The 18890-nt window shown below is 52.3% G+C and overlaps 1 protein-coding gene and 1 long non-coding RNA gene across 18 annotated transcripts in view; one reads left to right on the top strand and one right to left on the bottom strand.

Moving 5' to 3' along the window:
* CELF4 (CUGBP Elav-like family member 4) overlaps positions 1-18890 on the bottom strand; it is a 321222-nt gene that overhangs the window by 173819 nt on the left and 128513 nt on the right. The gene's annotated exons all lie outside the window — the stretch shown is intronic.
* Positions 15547-18890, top strand: part of LOC144336404 (uncharacterized) — a 127847-nt gene continuing 124503 nt past the window's right edge. The window contains exon 1 of the long non-coding RNA XR_013408169.1: positions 15547-15684. This is a non-coding gene — a long non-coding RNA (uncharacterized LOC144336404). The remainder of the gene's footprint in view (positions 15685-18890) is intronic.

The following is an 18890-nucleotide window of genomic DNA, read 5'->3' as shown; positions in this document are numbered from 1 at the left end:
TGAAAGGAAATCATTAAAGGGAGGAAGGAAGAAAAGAAAACAGAAAAAAAGGGGAAAAAAATAAAGAAGGAAGTCTTCCTGTGATGGGAAACTGCCCAGGTATGCTGAGGGGCCTGCACAGTTGCACCTCGGTGTAGTTTATTGACAGGGATAACTTGCTGACTGGGCTCCAAGGGCAGGAGGTAGGGCTGCTTGGGAGCTGGGTCTGGGGGTAAACATGTTCATCCATAGGGATCGTTCAGCAATGAGCAGGCATTGGGGAGCAGGTAGCTGCCTCTAACCCCTTCCTTCTTCCAGCCACAGCTCCTTTCCAGCCAATGGCCCAGAGACAGAACACTGGGCTTCCCCTGCCTTTCCACTCTTCCTGCCTGCTGATTTCTCTGACTTAACCTGTGGGAAAGTCTCCCTTTCCCTATGTTCAGGATCCTTCCCCACATCTTCTCAGGACTCTGCTCAGCAGAATGCAGCAGGCTCAGTGAAGTCCCTCTGTTGGCAAAGTGGTGCTATCTCCTTTTGGGAGCCCGTAGGGCAGGTCCTGCAGTGATCCAGGGAGGTGCTTCTTGCAGCACTGACCAGTAGCTGGAACCACCAGCTCTCTCAGGAAAAGTGCTGCTCCAGGGCCCATCAGGTCAAATAGGAGAGAGACAGGGTCAGTAGGACAGTATCCTGCAGATGCCATCCTCACCAGGACTACAAAGCCCAGTCTGATTCTAATCTTGGCCAGATCCTGATCATGTCAACCCCATCCAGATGTCCTGCAGCTGCTGTTAGACCCTCTGGATATCCTAGACTCCCTGCAAAGACCATTCAGAGCCAAGACCCACAGAGGGGTGTGGTAAGAAACATCACCTGCTCCAAACGAGTCATGTGATTTATAGCTTACGGGTCTGAAGGATGTTTGGGGTCAACTGAGCTTCAAGTTCCCGAATGCTTGCTTTTAACCCCCAGTTTAAAGACTGGAACCTGCCTCCTTTCCTGGTATGCTTGCTTTCCTGGAAGCACTACCAATGAGGGGCATCATGAAAATCCACCTGTCTTTCAAGGCAAAAATGATCTGATCAAAGGCCCCAACTGTCTTTCCTCCCCAGTTCTCTTTCTGTTCTCTACCGACCAAGCTGGAAATCCACATGGTTGGGGAAGGTGAGCAGTCCCACTACTGAGCTTTGCTGGTGGCAATTGTTTCTGAATACATAAACCAGAGGTAGGCAGTGGGGACATTGGTAAAAGAATCTAATGACTGTAGCATGGAGGTTTCAAACTTGGTCAAGCACTGGTAGGTCTGATTTCTGTATCCTTATAAACCACAAGTAGTCAGCATATCCCCATTGCTCACTCTTGGTGTTTCTCTCCCCAGTGGCTCTGCTCTCTCTTCTCAGGACCACCTGGCCCCCACTGAGCCTCCACCTGTAGTTTTGGGGCCTTCCTAGACCTGGCTTCATACGCACCCTGCTGTCTCCACCTTTCAATGTCATAGCATTTCACAGTGAATGACACTTTGGAAATCACCTAGCTCAACCCTGGAAAAAGCAGTGAAGAAGGACCCAGAATGTTTGGGTTCTGGCTGTGCTCCTCCCACTAGGTGACCTAGGTCAAGTCACTTGGCTTCGCTTACATTTTCCTCATTTCCAAAATAATAACATATACTCTGCCTGTCTCATAGAATTGCTGAGGCTAATCAAAAAATACTGTAAAGCACATGTCAGACAGGAGGAAGATCATTGATCAGTTTTCTAAGAGGAGAAACTAATGCTCAGAGATTCAGGAACTTGCCAAAGGCTCATAGCTTCTCAAATCACTGAATAGGTGCCTGCTGTCAGGGATGTGTGCATTCCCTGAGAGCCAGGCTGTCTGTCTGAGCAAAGGTTAGGTGTGCTTGATAATTCCTTCTGGAATACTCAGCTGACATTTCATGCTGTGCCTGTGTCTAGTCTAGCATAGGTGCACATGGTAGGTGTACTTCTGGGGAGGAAGAGTAGGGGACCTGCTGGTGTCCTCTGGTATGACTGGAGCTGGGGTGTCCAGCAGTGAACTCATAGATACAGGACCCCATTTTCCTCAAGAGTGGGGCACTGCTCTGTTCCTTTCTATTTCCTCAGCACCTAGCGCAGAGCTGAGCACCCAGGAGGAGCTCAGTCAATGTTACAGACTGATTGTTACTCAATATCAGTTTTATTCTTTGGTTTGATTACATGGATTTTACAAATGAATTGGACTTTTAAGTGGTGAAACTGCATTTCTTTAAAATAATTCCAGAAGTATCTTCAGGGTCACAACTCAAGAAAGATGCACTGAGGAGGAGGTTAGTCATTCTGGAATGTTCTACTCAGAGAACCACTGGCACTCTGTGAGTCAGGAAAAGAGGCAGGAGAGATGGGGCCAGAGTTGAGGTATGTGACTGCAGGGAAACCTCACTCCCTGAGCACCTGCTTCAGGAACGCTGGGAGATGGAATGTGGTCAGGCCTGGGAACTGGCATCAGGCCAGGAAGGATGGTGGCATTCCTGGAAGACGCATGGGGAGAGGAGCTGCCTCAGGGTGGGGTCAGAGGGATGGGGGGAGGCGGCCATGCGGGCATACATTCTCCTATACTGGTCAGGTGGTCAGCCTGGCCTTCCTCTCAAGAGAGGGTGAAGAGGGCTTAGGGAAGACCGTAAAACCCTCAGGGACTCCTTCCGGTACCCAAAGTAGAGGACCCAGGGGATGATGAGGGTTCCCTCCCCACTTGGAGGGTCCCCAAAGGATTTTTTAAGGACGAAGGCAGAACCAGTCCTGTCTGGGTTAACAGCCCATCTGCTCCTCAGGAGACCCTCAGCTTCAGGCCAGCCTGGCTAACAGCGAGGATCTTGAGGAAGAATCTAGCCCTGTGGTGGCCCGAGGTCGGCGGGAAGGGCGTCCTCTGCGAAGGACTCACAAAACGGCCACTCCGGGGTTCTGGCAGCTACATCTAGTCATCATGTGAGCCATCTGCTCTTGGTATCCAGCAATACATTGATCCACATGCTTTTGACACCCTGCTGGGAGGCTTGGGGGTGGGAAGGGTGGACTGAGGCCATCCAAGCCCTGGCCTAAAAGTGGCCTGCTATGTGGCGGGGGGACCTTGACCCTCAAAATAGAAGGAGCTGCAGGGGCTAATTCAGGTCCAGCGTCTGATAGCAGGCAGCAGCTGGGAGAGGCAGTGTGGCCTCATGGTTAGGGTGCAGACCCTGCAGCCAGACCCTGGGGGTTGCAAAACCTGGCTCTACCACTCACTAGCCATGGAACTCTGGGCAGCTACTGAATGTCTCAGCACCTTGCTTTCCTTATCTGGTAAGGGGATGACAGCGCTTAGCTCACAGTTCCGATGAGGAGTGAATGAAATAGTGTGGCGTGCTGAGAATGGCTGTGAACGGGAATCCTCAGGAAAGGCTTTGTGTAGGAGGTGGGACTTGAACTGGGTGGCGAGAGAGGGAAATGCATGGAACAGTGTGAGCCAACGTGTGGGGGTGGGACCCGTGCTGGGAGCACTGGGTGGAGGGGCATTCTGTCTACCTCCCGGCTGTGGAGATTTCTGCCTGGCAGGCTGTGGCAGGGAGAGGGTGCAGGTGCTTGCAGGATAGCCCAGCCTCTGCTAGAGAACAGGGGACTGGTTCTCCAAGCATGGTGCCTGGAACCTGGCTAGCGGAAGCATTGCTTCATACACAGGTGGAGACACAGGCTTCCTGCATCCCACGAAGAGAGCTTTCTGAGCACAAACTGCAAGCTAGGCACAAGCCACCAACCTCTCCAGTGCCCTGCCTTCCTGTGGATCAGAGACTCCCAGCTTCTTGGAAGCCCTGCCTTGTGGTCTACCTGGTAGCCTTGAGGGACCAAATGACCTTGCTTTTCCCATTAAGAGCCTCATGCCATGTTTTGTAGTCCTGTTCCCATCCAATTCAGGTAAGAACTTGGCTTGAACCTAGGACATTCCAAGTCTCTGTAGCCAAGGTTCTTCCCTCCTCCTCTTCTTTCCTTTCCCACTACTTGACTCAAGTAGTTGTCTCAAAGCTGCTGGGTCTTTGGTCTTGATCTTTCTGCCTCTTCCCCATCTGCTCCCCAACATCCCTCTCCGGGCATAGGCCCATCCACATCCTGCCAAGTGTCTCACAGTCCCCTGCCTGGGTCATGGGGCAGGGCTAATCCCACACTCTCAGTCTGTAGAGATGGAAACTAAGGCTCAGGTAGACTGAAAACAAAGCATGTTATGAGTAGGGCTGGGATTAGGACACAGGGCTCCCAGCTCCCTGTCCAAAGCACTTCCTGCTCAGCTGCCTTCTCTCCCTCCTTGAGCACTGGCTGGCCTGGTCGCCCTGGCCGCAGGGGATATGGGGCTGTGCAGCCTCCTTAAAAACAGGGCAGGTTTATCACCAACACCCTGGGCCCCAGCTTTCTTCTTTAGCTGCGGTAGGCCAGCTGAATGCATCTGTGCCTACAATGAAGAAGGCAGCCTAGGAGTCCAACCCCAGCATCCTGCCCTGATTAACGGCCACCCCTGTCCTCGATTGTGTCATGCGTGTGAGTCATGTCTCCCAGCCAGACAGTGACCCACTGCCTGTTGCCATGGGCACGTGCCCCTCTTCTTTGGGGTCCCTGCGGCCTGAGCACACAGTGGGGGCTCATGGGAGCCCACCAAGTGATAAACAGATCGGAGGCTCAGACATGAGGGTGACTGAGTTCGATCTTTGCTCTCTGTCAAGAGTGGGCTTGTGGAGCAAAGGAACGGCCAAGCCAATTCCAGGACAGTCACGCGCAGACTGTGAAATGTGAGCTGTAAAACACCGGATGTGAATTCAAGCCTTCCTCAGTCAGCATGGATTAGCATGGCCTGATTCTCTCCTCGGAAGGCAATCCTCACACCTCCCTCTGTTCACCCACGCGGTGTCTTTTTAGAAAGCAGCAGAATGTGAGCAAACACGGAGAAAAGATATTCCTGGAGCCTTGCCCTTAAGAACTCTCATTTTCAAAAGCTGGTCCTTCCTGTCTAACTGAAATCCCTCTTGCTGGAAGACACGGCGCTCAGTTGTGTGCTGGGGCAACAAATTATGACACTGGCTAGACAAGTGAAGAAACTGAATGTGGTGGGGAGGCGATTTCTCCCAGGAGATCACAGAAGGGGCCAGGGCCTGAGTGGGGCCTTGTGGGGACCCAGGTTCCAGGCCCCAGGCAGCTCTTGCGGCCTCTTCTCCTCCCCCTGAGATGGGAGCAGGGGGAATGAAAGCTACCTCTCAACTATGATGGCCAGCCAGGGGCCACCCTTGTGGCCGAATAAGAAACACAGCTGCATTTCCCTGTTTCAGCCATGTGGTCAATGAAACAAACAAGACATTTATCAGGGAGGAAGGAGGAGCTGGTTGGCTCCCAGCTCCCCTCCCCCGGCACACTCCTTGTAGCTTTGACCCCAAGCCCCTGCACTTCTTAATGCAACACTCAAAAGGTAAAGTCAGCCTTGCAAGTGTCAGGAATAAGTGGGGGAACCAGGAGAGGAGCCTGGGAGCCTGGAGGTGGGAGCAGCTATACCTGAAGAAGAACTGAGAGATGGATGTGTGTGTTAAGCATGTGGGAGTGAGTGTGTGCCCAAGAAAGAGCAGGCCAGAGTGTGTGCGCATGTGTGCATGCATGCATGTGCCAGCACATGCATGAAAGTGAGAGAGAGCCCTAGGTTTAGGGCATGCTGCCTTTGTACACTTGCCCTGTTACATTCGTGGCCATAGGAAAGCCATGCATTGTTATTTTCTGCCAGGGAAGCTAGCCAGAGACCACCCCCACTCCTGATTTCTCAATGAAAAGGCTCTGAAGTCATCCCTCGTCCTACTTCCCCAGCAGAAATGACCCATGAATGCTTCTTGCTTCTGTCATGAGCATAACGCACCCCTAAATTTCCCTGTTTTCTTCAGTACAGTGCCCATCCTTCCACCTCATTTCCAAAGCCACTTTCTCTGCTTCTTCATGGGGCTGGGTAGGATACGGGAGCAGCTAGTGGCGCCTAAACATTGTGCAGGTTCTACATACACACACACACATACACAGAGAGAGAGAGAGAGAGAGAGAGAGAGAGAGAGAGAGAGAGACACTGGCTCATCAGCTCCAGACAAGTCAATGAAATGCCTAATGCAGCGCTGAGTGTTCCAGGAAGGTGGGTTGAGGACAAGGGGCACAGATGCAGGTGTGCCCTGTCCTTGGCTCATCCAGGTCCAGGTAGGCTGCCAGGGTCTTTCTCACGAAATAAACAGCGCTGGGAGCTTGACCAGGCTCCTCAGGTCTTATGGGGTACTGACTCCTCGGGGGACTGGCTTTCATAGGGAAAGGAGTCCTTGTGGGGCCAGAGTGGGATGGGAAGACTGCCTGGAGGAGGTGGGGTCAAAGGTGGGCTTAGGAGGAGCTCAGAGACATTGTTGGTGGAAGGAGGAGGGGCCTGAGTGAGGCACCCTTGAAGTCATCCTTGGCAGAGAGCAGGGGTAACTGTCCTCCCACTCCTCCCAGGCCCCTGGCCTGGTGTTCTTCTTCCGGGCCCCAGGGCAACCCAGCAATGGCAGGTGGGCAAAGCTATTCTAGTGAGAAACCAAAACAGTGGAGTACCAAAGTCCTAGTGACAGCCATGGCCTTGGTCTCCTGAGGTCATCACTTCACTTATCCCTAAGCCCTCTAGGAAAGGGGAGGAAGCCTCCCTATGCTCCTTCTCCTCCTTGCCTCCACTTGAAACCTTCAGGAGAATGGGTTTGGGAGCCTTCAGGGAGATGCGCCATAGCTAAGAGGCTCATAGATCTTTGACTGAGAGTTCATCATGCTTTTCCCACCTTCTCGCTCCATAAGACAGATCTTTGGCCAGACTGGCTGTACACCATGCCACCTCTTCCTCGTCTTTGAGTTTCTTCCTCCTCTACCCTTCTAAGTCCTGGGGAGAGTTCTCCGCCACCGAGAAGCCTTCTAGGACTCATGCTGTCTGGCCTTTTGAGATAACTTCCTGCTCCATGAACTTGGAATGATCTATTAGGTTGGTGCAAAAGAAATTGTGTTTTTTGCCATTGAAAATCATGGCAACCACTTTTACATGAACCTAATAGCTCCCTTCTCTAATATATGGTTCCTGCAAGGGCCTGATTTGCTGTTAGCTCCCTCGGCCTAGGAACGAGAGGCTCTTGACTTTATCCCAAGAGGGCTTATCTAACATGGTGGTAGACTTTACCCTGACTGACGAGATCTCTGTGCAGGTGTATGGAGCCAAGGAGAGGCGGGTTATCACGGGAGGCTGGGGGCAGAGGGCAGTCTAGAAGGGATGAAATGGTAGTGATTTGCCAAGAAGAAATCACTTGAAAGGGGTGCTAAGGGATTCAGAACAGGTACGGGGCTTGTTCTGAATACCCAGAGAGCAGAAGGAGGGGAAAGAGCTCTGGCCTTCCACCCCGTATGGCCTTACGGCCTGCCTTGGATGGTCATGGCCTGGCTCCAGGACCAAGCACCTCTTGCCTCAGGCACTCTGAGCACCTGATAGCATTTACAAGCAATATTTTGCATGCTGTTACTAAGGGTTTGTGCGGTTATGCTGTGGCCTGAGGTCAGGCTTCCCAGTTGCTAGCAGCAATGCCTGTGGTCACACAGGATCAGAGGCTGAGGGAGCACCGCTGTCCTTCCCTGCAGGTTCCCCAGCTACATGGTTACCAGTGTTAAGCCTGGCCCAGCTCTGGCTGTCTCCTCCCCCTATCCTTTTCACTCCTCCTACGTTCTGGCTAGATGAGGAATTCAACTCCCCATATAAGCTCCCAGGTCCAGGTGATTGGGCTCCATACACTCCTGACCGTGCCACCCTCTTACTGCCTGCCTGCTGTTCCTTGCTGTGCTCTTTTAGTCCTAAGCACATCCTCTCTCCTGAATCTGGGCCTTAACCTGTACCTGTTCCACTCCCACCCCACCCCCAGAGTGCTCTCTGGCCACTGTGGTCCCCAGGGCAGGTTCTTAGCTCTCTGCCCCTCTCCGGGCATTTGGTCACATCCTATCTTGTTGTGGGACCCAATTGTCATTTGTGAATGTGTGACTCCCAGCAGGACTTTGGGATTCTGGAGGATAGAAATAACCTATTCCAACTCTCTGGGTTTCCTGTTCTGCCAGGCCTAGGGCTGGGCAACCTGCTCCACCCATGACTAGACGAACGGATCATCTGACCATGATGCTACCGGCCTTGTGTGTGGGCTGATGACAGGATCGTAGGCCTGCAGGTTGAAACGGGGATGCTATGTACATGTCCATTAATGTCTCTGCTTTGGAACAAAGAGGACAAGGCCCCTCCAGGGCTCTAACCCTTCCCTGCTCAGTCAGCCACAGACAGGAAGCCAGCTGCGGGGAGGGTGCCGGAGGGGTCTCTGAGAGGCAGCCGCTGCAGGAAGCCCTCCTGGCTCCCAGATTGCCCCCTAACTGTGGGTTTATTAATGCATGCCAGAATACCCAAGACCCAAAGAATTCACAATCAAATGATTTCTTTAAAAAACATAAAAGAACGAAGGAAAAGGAGAGTGCACTGGCTTTCTATCAAGTCATTCATAATTACCTCATTAGAGCAGACATTGTGCACTCGTCCACCACGGAGAAAGCTCGTAGAGATTCAAGAAAGAAAAAAGCAGGTTCCTTTGGAGACTTCTAGGGCCAAGAGCCACCTCCTCTGGCACAGACTTGACCTTTGGCATCTACAGAAACTATAGCTGCTTGATGAAAGCCCTTAGGCCATGGTCCTTGCCATCTGGTGACACCTTGGAAGATGGACATGTTACTATCAAGGCCTGCCTGATGAAGGGACCTTTGGTGTCCAAGAAAGTTGGATCTCTGTTAGGTGCTGGAGGTAGCGCCTCCATTCCCCAGAAAGGACATCAGCCAGGGAGGGAGAGGCTTCTCTGCCAATTCTGCCAGGGACAGTGCCTGGAGGGGAAACAGGCTCATTGGTGGTGAGGGACAGTGGCCACTGGGATCAGACCAGGACACAGCCCCAGCCCCAGCCCTTGCCCTGGAATCAATGTGGTCCCAACTCTGGCTGTGGGCCTTTTCCTCCAATAGCACTGGGCAGGTTCCACAGGTTCCAGCTGGACCTGTCCCCAAGCACAGGTTCTGGCCATGGGGAGGATGATACAGGGGAAGGGGAAAGTGAGCAAAGAACTGGGCACGGGGAAGAATATTGGGACACTGGTCCTCTGTCTGCCACTCTAGGTGACCGAGGGTAAGTCAAGTCTCCTCTATGGGCCTCAGTTTCCCCTTATGTAAAAAGAGAGCATTGGCTTGGGTGCCTGCCTTGCCAGACCCTAGCTCTGGTCCTAGGAGTTGGTGGCTAGGCCACTCCTCCAGTGGCTGGGGAGGGGATAGAGACTGTCTTGTGACAGAGCCTTACAGAGAGGCCCAGGGTCACCCAGGACCTTGTCAATGACCACCCAGCGGCTGAGCTGTGGGAGAGCCACTGGAGGAAGCCACAAATGGCCCACAAAGCCAATAATAAACCTGCATAAATTGAGTGGGACGATTGCATTTCCTAAGTGGGGTGGGCGCGGGTGGGGTTGATCGCTTCTGCATCAGCCTCCTTCTTCCTTCCAGGAATGGGACTGCAGAGGGTGCGGTGCGGGAGGGCTGGGGGCGGGGCAGCCTGCCCAGGCAGCCCTGTTCCCTTAAAAGTCTCATTAGAACACGTGGAAAACAATTTGCCAGGCCATGTTGCGTCGCTGCTGCCGTGTGCGGTTTGCTGCACATTAAATTCATTATTTTAACAGGTCAATGCCTCTGACAGATATGCATTTGTGAGAGATGAGCACGGCTGCTTCTTTAATCCCCATGGATTACTTGGCTCTCCCGAAAAGCGATACCAACGACTTGCAGAGACTTTAATCCCAATCACTCCAGACTGTTTACAAGGAGTAAAAAAAAAAAAAAAAAAAGAAAAAAGACAGTCAAGGGGGCTGAGGCTCAGACTTGGCGGGTGCTGGCAGCAGCAGAGACACGGAGGGGAAGCTGGGCACCCTGGGTGAAGCCCACCTTGGCAGCAGTGCAGAGCGCGGTCTGATGGGAGCCTGAGGAAGAAGGCCCTTGTTCGAATGAAGCTTCTCCTCTCATCAGCTGGAAGCGGGGCTTGCCTCCTCCAACCCAAAGCAGATGTGCAGGATCACTGGCCTGGGTAGGAGGTGGAGGGGTTCTGGGGTAGCATCCTGAACACATTCTAGTTCTTCTGTAAAGTTCTCAATAGCCAAGGCAGGAAATAGCACAGGTGGCTATGGTAGTGAACAACAGGGCCCCCCTCCCAATGGGCTCCCATAGGCAAAAAACACCCAACTCGCCAAACCCAGCTCTCCCCAGGGCTATATGGGGGATTTGCTCTGTGGACCGTTCTAGACCTTTCCTGGATCTGCTGAAGTCCACAGCTGGGTCTTTTTGGGGAACTGTGGGGGAAGCCAACTTGGGCCTGACTCAAGTGTCCTTTCCGTGTCCTCTGGGGACCCTTACAGCCCTGGCCTGTCCCTCTCTGCAGGCTCCCCAGCCCTGATCCCCAACCCTGACCTTATCTCCTCTTGCATGGTTCCCTGCAGGTTCCCCCGCTACATGTGGAGACATTACTCTCTTTGTTCGGCTTTCAAGGGCTTCCCTTCCTAAGGCCCTGGGTTACTAGCTCAAGCTGCCACCTTTGGGACCCTCCTCGGCCTTAATTACCTCCTCTCAGTGTTGCTGTTCTCTGCACTGAAGGAAGAACAAAGAGGAGGGGACCCTGAGACCCCCAGTCCTGCAGAGTTCTCCATATGGTTGACAAATAGACAAGGGATGGCCTGACACTGAAGACCTGGGTCTCCCATGCAATTGTTTGCTGTCCTCCTGGTCCCCAAATATATGCACAACTGGATTTTACTAGGCCAGACTTCTACTAGGGAAAGTGTCTAGGGTGTGTGTGTGTCTGCATGCACACGCACACCCAGGCATGCATGCTTGTGTGCACCTGTTCTATGTGCAGCTTCAACCAACTGCAGGTATGTCCATCCATGTTCTGGGGGCAGCGGCTACCTGTCCACTGAATGAGTAATTAATTGGTGGGTGATAAAGCAATTAGCCCCAGAGCTTTCGAAAATAATGAATGAGGGTCCTGTAGATGTCAATATTTGAAAATACTAATTTAAGGCCTATTAGCTGAAACAAATTTTAATTAAACAGGGAATAATCAGGGTGATGAGAGGAGAGTAAAAAGATTTGGCCGGTGGCTGAGTCCTCAGGAATGCACAGAGAGGGGAAAGAGGGGCGGTGTTGAACTGGAGCTTGAACCGGACCGGCTGACATTTGGGTCATGATCCAGGGCAGGCAGGGGATGAGGGAGAAAGGTGAAGTCACATTCCTGCTCTGGGTCTCTGTAAGGAAGGAGGTGCTAAGCAGAGAGATTTTTCTATGGGAGGGCATCCTTTGGGGTGTGGCTGTGTTTCCAAGGGCGTCTACAAGGAGTCACTCCAGAGTAGCAGCATCAGAACTCACACATCCAAACAGACTGCGCCAACTCCAATACAGCTAATGGGACACAAAAGCCTTTGAAAGGACTTATGACTTCAGTTTTCCAAAACAGGATCATTGAATTCCCTTTTAGGGAATCTCAGCTATGTGCCAACTTTAAATCAGCACTCAGAGGAAGATTTGCTGTCAGTAGGGCTGTGTGAGGCAGGAGAACCTGAAGGAGACTCCTAAAGTAGGGCCCCCATGTGTTCTGAGCAGCAGCTGCCCTGCAGGAGGAAGTGTGCCTGATCCCTCCAGCCCCCACCCCGCACTCCCTGGTGGCTGGACCAGGCCTTCTTTATTTCTGTACCTCTTCCACAAACATCATTTTGACACCCAGAGGGCACACAGCAAGTGCTTGCTGAACCCAGTGACCTGTCGAGGGCATGGACTGTGTCTTATTCACCTGGACACCCAGGATCTAGAGTGGTGGCTCCCAATAAATGTTTGCAGGGGCCTGAGCAATTGTGTCCAAGGGGAGGCATGGGTACCCCTTGCCTCTGCTGCTGTATCATGGTGAGGGAGCCCTCCTGCCTGCCATGGTAAGGAATCTCGGAACAATGGGTGCTTGCTTACTCTATAACGGGCTGGGGCCATCACTGGCTACGTAGGAAGTGTTCCTCTGAATACTTGTTCTGAAATGTAGTTCTCTATCTTGACTCCTGACAACCTACATTCTCTGGTAACAAGGACCCCCTATGAGTGTGGCCAGGAGAAGAGAGTCTGAAGGCTGGGAAGGTGCGTGTGTACGTCTGTGTGTGTGTGTGTGTGTTGGGGAGCATGCGTATGTGCCTCTGTGTGTGCTTTGTATGTCTGTGTGCATTTGTGTCTGCCTCTTGGTGTTTGCTGATGTGTCTGTATCTGTGTGTGTCTACAGTCTGATTGTGTGTGCATGTCTGTGAGTGTGTGTGTGTGCCTATGTGTGCCAGCGTCTTTGCATACCTGTGTGTTTGCATGCATTCTGTGTATGTTTGGGTGTGTCTGTTTCAGGGAGCATCTGCTGCATGTCTATGTCAGGGCGTCCTGGAGTTTCATGGGGCGGCAGTGCTACCCCATGCGGGGACTGCTTCTTCCCTGGGCCTCAGCTCTAGCAGACACAAGCAAGAACTTCAGCACATATCACTGCCTCTTTGTTTGGTTATTTATTTATAACTCACTCCATTTCAAAAATGAATTGAGTGGAGATCTTGGTGAGGCTGGGGCTTCCCTTTGGCCTTGCACAGGGGCTCTCCTCGACAGCCTACTTGAGGAGCACAGAACAACCTCATCTCTTCTTAGGACTAATCCCTACGGAAGACCCCACACTTGGGCCTCATCCTGCCCTGCCTGACTCCCGTGTCAGGCACACACTTGCACTTCCTGCCTCCCACTTAGCTGCTCCAATCCCTGCTCAGCTCCAATCTGTCTCTTGACTCTAAAGCAGGAAGTCCAGGCCAGCTTGTTCCTCCTACTGGCCACGCCTTTTGTCTCAGGCACCTCCTCCTTCAGCATCTCTCCCTAGGAACAGAGTGGCTCTCATTGCCCACTTGTCTCCTGGCCACCCCTCTGGGGAGGTGGACCTTGGCTCCGTACCCTGCCATCCACCACCCCACCTCAGCTTGAGCTGGCTTTGTGGGCAGGAACCACACAGCCTCCTGCCCAGTCCCATGTCCCCCACCTTTGCAGCTGAGCACGGACTGGGGACCCCATCCACTCAGTCAATGCTGGTGGAATTGCAAGGTGCATAATAACCTGGGGCCCCTTGGAAACTTTTCATCTCAACACGGAGACTGATTAAATAGCAACAAAAATAAATTATGTATACACAGAGTTGTAAAAGCACCCGGAGACTGGAGACTTGGGGTCTGTGCCTCATATAAATGCAAATACTGTAATAGCATTGCAGTGGGCCCTCCACCCCCACTCCACACAAACCTTGGGGCAGGGAGGGTGAAGTCAGCAAGGATGGTGTGTAGCACAGTAACAGGCTAGAGCCTGCTGGGGCTTTAAACAAAACCTAAAGCCAGGCACAAGCCCAACCCAGAGCAGAAACGACCAGATAACTGTGGTTTAGGGCCTGGTTTTTGCAAATGACAGTCTGCAGAAGCAGTGTGTGCATCTAGCTTTCTCTGAGCAGAATTGGGGGAGCACTGAGCAGGGCACCCCTAAGTTGCTGTGAGTTGCCTCCTCCTGGCTCGGGCCCCCTGGTAGCTAAGGAAGTGGCCTGTCAGGCCCCCTCCAGTTATGCCTCCCAGGGCTGAGCAAAAGTGCACTCCCACCCCAGGGGAAGTGTTTGCTGCTTCTCCTCACCCCATGGGGATCTGGCACATTAGCAGGTCTCACTTGGTCTGGAGGTGGGGCTAGAGCTATTTATAGCTGTAGGTATCTCTGGGTAAGGCTGCCTCCCCCACACTCCCATCCATTGCCTACTTCTTCCCTCCTGCACCCCTGGTCGGGGGAGCTTGGCCTTAGGCCTGGCTGCTGGGTTAGGCTTGGGTCCTGGGCAAGTATAGGGAGGAAAGGACTCTAGGTGCTGTTGTGGTTGAGGGTTGTGGGTGAGCCAGAGGTGAGGATGGGCCGCTGAGCCCTCCCTGCTGTCCTCTGTCTGGGGACAGCTCTGTTCCTTGACTGTGTCATCTAGTTCACTCCCTGGCATACAGTAGGTGCCTAATTAAAATTGACCAACTGACTGATTAAAAAGTCATTAGGCCAAAAACAATTGCTTCTTTTCCTGGAGATCTTATTATCTCGTCTTCTTTTCCTGGTGGGCTATCATCTCCTTATTTGTGTATTCTTTTTCTATTACGCAGCCACTTTCTCCTTTCTCTCCTTTTAAGTTATGTGAAAACTCAATAAGCCACAGTCACCATATTAAGATTAAATTGTTAAACTTCCCTGGCAGTTGAGCACAGGACTTTACGTTTTTCAAAATGCCATTGTATTAATCTCTCATCTCATCCTCCAAATGCATCTACGAGGCTGTCTGGGCAGGTACCAGCATGCCCAATCTACAGATAAGGAAACTGAGGTCCCAGGAGACAGCTTGTCTATGCTCACATAATTAAGCCTCCTGAGTCCTTGGCTTTCGTTTTGTGGAAAAACTGTAAAAGCATGAAATAGGTCCCCCTACCTTGAACATCTAATTTTCCACTGACTGCAAGGAGCGTGAGGCATGAAAGATGCCTGTCTATTGCTATCTCTGGGCCTGAGCTGGGAGGCTGCGAGGCTGGGAGCCCAGGCAGCTTAGCCTTGGGTCCCACCTGGTCCTCTCTTTGGATTCACTCCTGCTGGGTACTTAGCCTCCAGGTCAAACACAGTGGCTGAGAAGCAGCCAGCACTGATGGCCTCTGTCCCTCAGGGGGATCCCACCTTCCCTTTTGTGCAGCAGAAGGGGTGCTGTTGTGAGGGCCACCCGCCAATGTGGGGGTACAGGCTCCAGAGGCCTGCAGACTGGTTTCCATCCCAGGAGGCCCCCAACTCCCAGCACATCCTACCTGGGACCAGAGGGGGAGCTTGGAGGTGGGATGGGAGAGGCGACATTTGTTCTACCAATTTATTTGAAAAGACCAAATTAGAGAAATAAGAGAAAAACAAATTGGAGAAATCATGGTAGGCGCACTATCCTTCAACTTTATAAACAGCAAAGACAATGAAGGCTGCACCTGGACCAAGCAAAGCAAATGCTGGGGGCAGAGAGATTGGGGAGAGCTGTAAGATGCCAAGCAAAGATGTTTGAAATGACAGATGCCCAGGAGAATACAACATATTCTCACTCATGTGGTTTGGCAAAAATGTCTGTGCAAGGACCTCATCATGTGACCATCTCATAGCTGAGAACAGAGAAGCTGCTTCCTGTTTCAGGGCTAGTGGCATTATTCAAGGCAGGGACCTGGAGAGACCAGCACTGCCACCCTGGAGACCTGGCTGGTGCCTCACATTTACTGTATTCTACCCTCCTCAACGTTCTCCTCTTTCAGGAAGACTTCTTGGATTGAGCCCCTGCCTTGAATAATTTTCTTACTATGCTCTCTCAGCTCCTTTATCCTCTTTCTGTTTCATGCTCTTTTGATGTGCTCCTGGTCAGAAGTGAGCTTGCAATACTGCCAGGCCTCTAATGCCTGTCTCTTGTTCCAATCCATGGTATGAGGAACACAGGAATCTTATTGCCACACACATCTATCTCCAACATGATACAAAACCGGTAAGTGGATTGAATGCCTGTAGGAGGTGAGCAGGGAGGGAAAGTGTGGCTAGGATGTGCCCCTGAGTGGGGTGCCGCCCCGTTCATCTCTCTAAGTTCAGTGCCTCCTGCTCTGTCCTCCTCTTCCCCAAGAAATGACTGTGTCCCCAGGAACGTGAGAGCCAGAAAGCACTTATGGGATCATTTGGGCCCACCCCTTTTTTTGCACAGATAAAGTGACTACGGGCCTGCCTAGGGAAGGAGCTGTTTCAGACCTCCCCATGGTTAAAGGTGGCCTGGGGACACTGCGTCCTGATGTCCCACGCCCTGCTCTTGCCAACACACTGCAGCAGTTGGTGTCTTCTCTGTGGGGTCATCATTCTTTTATTGTACATTTTTCTGGCCCCCAACGACACTGAATGTTGCTTGAGGACAAGGATTGTATGTGGCAGTCTGCGCCCCTGCGGTGTTCAGCACAGCACAGAGAACACGGTAGGCAAATGATGGAGCTATTAACATGAGAACCATTTTCGTTTGAGCCTTTGTTTTTGGAAATTATCTCAAAGTGCCAGGTTGGGGCCATGATTGTCTGTGTCTTGAAGCATCTTGTCACTGGCCAACCATGAAATGGGGTCACCTGGCAAGTGGAGAGCTCCCTGTGGGGAGGAGTGTGTAAGCAGACAGGGAGAGGGTTCTGAGAGCGGGTCTGAGGACGGACCACCTGAGTTTCATTCTCTCTCTAAGCCTTCACGATTTTGTCACTTGGAGAATGAAAGGAGATGCGGGGAGGTAGACTGGTTGGCAGTATCGGGAGCCCGGGGAGATGGCTTGTCTTGTGGCAACCAGTCTGAGACTGGCTAGCTCCCCAGACCTGGAAATCCCTGTTTTATTTTCTAAAGCTCTGTCTGCCCCACCCCGTGCCCAAAAAAAGTGTGTATTTTTATGTATTTATTTATTCTCCCCACACCCAGGCCTGTGTGGCAAAAGTTTTTAAACAGCGAAATCTTTGTTGAGTGCTCGCTACACCTAAGGCCCTATAGGCACCTGGGTGCCAAGGGCCGGATTAACAAGGCTTGGTATCTGACTCTGGTGAGCTGATCACTTTGTTGGGGAGAAGGGAAGCTGCACATAAACTCTGAAACGGAAACGATAAAAAGTAAATTAATACTCCAAGAGTTAACTAATAGTTCAGAATAAAAAGAGAAGCGATGTTTCAAGGCCATACACGATTAGCTGCCCAATGAGGAGTACAGACAATGAGGGTTTGGGTTACTCTGAGGAGAAAGCACCCACCTTAGACTGCTGGGCTCATGGAACGACCCGAAGGCAGTTTTCTGGCATTTTCGGTCTATTAACTGCTGTTGTGACCACTGAGATTTGACTTCCAAGGACCGGAAGCCCAGAGCTAATTGTGTGGCTTGTTGGTCGGGCACTGGTACCAGTCACCTTCATGGGGCAAAAGGGCTACAGGGGTCCCTGTCTTCAAGGGCAGAAACAGACAAAACCAGGGGCTGTGCCATTGCTTCCCCTGCCCGACCTCCTCTGGGAGTGAGGTGCAGCCACCTTATTACACTAGCGAAGAGCGGAGAGGAGATGGAGGAGAGCCGGGGGCTTGCTGTGCCGCCCCTCCCTGGTGGGGTGAACGAGCAGCCGCACCAGGAACCAGGGCCTTTCAGACTGCATGGGGATTGGCCTTATAGCAGCTGCTCTGTTGATGTCAGGAGGCCACAGATGCGATCAATAAATACCTAGGGCAGCCTGCCTGTCCCACGGCCCTTTCAGCATAGGGAGTAGGGAGGAGACTCTGGTCTTCTCGCCAGCTCCCCAAGTCCTCCCAGTGTTTGATTTGCAATGTTGCCCCTAAATGCACCCTCAAACAATTTCCTCTTGCACCCCCTCCTTTTCCCAGTTGAAGCCCTGAGCAGGGAAAATGGGCATCTTGTCTTCGCTATTGCAGGGGGAGATTCAGATCTTTTGACTACTCCCTCTAAAACTCTTGCGGCAGAAAAATGGCAAGTTCACAGGACGGGGGAACTCCAGGGGATGTAGGGAGGTCACCTGCCCACTCTAGTAACTGTTCTCTTCTCTTCCAGTCCCTGCCTGGGCTTCCCTGTGTTTCCCTTTGGGGGTAGGGAACTCAGGGAAAGGTGATCCTTGCCACATCCCACTTCCTAGGACTCACTATTCTGGCCTGACTGTGAACAAACCCCCTTTTTAGTTCAGCTGAGACAGGTGGAATTTTTCCAGTTCGACTTTCTCTGTGAGCATCTAGAAGCCACAAGGATTACATATCTTGCAGGAGGCCCAGGGCTTGTTTGGCTGACCTGTGACCAGCCCGCAGCCCATTCCCCAGCCTGGCTGGTGTGCATGTGCACATGTGTGTGTGTGCGCGCATGTGTCTTGGGTGTGTCTGACACCCAGCTGCCCTGCTGTTGATGGTTCTAACCTGGGTCTGGGGTGCGGCTGTCCTTTTGGCTCCTGGCACCTCTCTTCAGGCTTCCGCTCTCTTGACCACTGAGTTTCTCTCTCTTGCTTAGGGTCTCTGATCCCCAGTTTTCTTTGCAGAGCAGACTCAGACAACTGCCAGGTTTTGAACTTAACAAATGATCAAGCTTTTCTGAGCTCAGGATCTCAGCAACACCCACTTCCCTGGGTTCTCTGTGATGATTCATCACTCAGGTGCCTCCTTCCTGCCCCCACCTCATCACGTCCCAACAAGGCACTGGCTCCCAGGCGACTCTCAGCAGGTTGCACCCTGTCGGTTCAGCCTCAGTTGACACCCCAGTCCTTAGCACTGTAGCCCACCCTAGCGTGTCTTCCAGAGGGACAGAGTCCAGTAGGATGCCACATCCCCAGGCAGAGCCTGGCAAGACCCCAGACCTTGAGACGGCCCATAGGGAGGAGAGGAGGTGAAGTAGCAGATATGAGGAATAAACCCAGGACACAGTGGTGTCTCTCTAGGGTCACAGATTGGAGCGGGTGGTGGGCATTCCAGGATCTCCGCTGCAGTGTCTGCACCTCTCTGCTCACCTCTCTTGGGAGGGGTGAGCTGGAGGCAGCAGGAATGACTTCACATTTTTGTTGCTGTAGCTGCTGGGCTGAAAATAGTCCTTTCTCGGGCAGGCTGGCTCGGGGTGTGAAAAGCTCCGTTCCCAGGGAGCGGCAGCAACCAGCCAGGGAGAAAAATTAACCACAGGCCTGGCGCTGGCTCGCTTAAGAAAAGAACG

The sequence above is a fragment of the Macaca mulatta genome, chromosome 18 (genome assembly GCF_049350105.2).
Source record: "Macaca mulatta isolate MMU2019108-1 chromosome 18, T2T-MMU8v2.0, whole genome shotgun sequence".
NCBI classification, from domain to species: Eukaryota; Metazoa; Chordata; class Mammalia; order Primates; family Cercopithecidae; genus Macaca; species Macaca mulatta.
Note: the sequence above shows the minus strand (reverse complement) of the source record. Positions and strands in the feature narration are given on the sequence as shown.